This window comes from Mus pahari, chromosome X (assembly GCF_900095145.1).
Source record: "Mus pahari chromosome X, PAHARI_EIJ_v1.1, whole genome shotgun sequence".
Taxonomy (NCBI): Eukaryota; Metazoa; Chordata; class Mammalia; order Rodentia; family Muridae; genus Mus; species Mus pahari.
The window spans coordinates 103,748,976-103,749,534 of NC_034613.1; positions in this window are offsets into that span (position 1 = coordinate 103,748,976).

Sequence of the window (559 nt, forward strand, 5' to 3'; positions counted from 1 at the left end):
TAGCATCCTTAGTTCAACTCAGGATGTTAATATGTTTTCAGTTTTTGTACACTTTTTAAAGGTTATATACTGTGATTTTGTATATATTCAACCTAAATGCAGTTAAAAAATGTCACTGTTTTCTTGCATTATGTCGCATCAAACGCCATTTTATGGCTCTCCAGTCATTTAAAGCCTTAATATCAATGGAGAAAAGAAAAGAACTCTGCCTACTACCTGGGGATAATTCTACCATTATGGAGGATTAATGGAGTAAGGGTAAAATCCAAGCTCATCTCTGTGTTCTTTTTGACCAGGTGGTAATTAACTCTGTAGCCTGACACAGCTATCAACTCTGAGTTTCCAGTGAACTGAAGTAAATATATAACCTGTGTCTTTTTTGAAAACACCCAGTACCCCAACCAAAAGTGAGGGAGGGAGTTCCTTAAAAAAAAAAAAGAAAAACAGATGTGAATTTTTTTCTACTCTGGTTATAACCAGTTGTGTCATATTGAATTAAGCACCATAAAGTATGCTTAAATGAAATAAAAAATAAGTAAATTCTCCCTCCCCCCCCCCC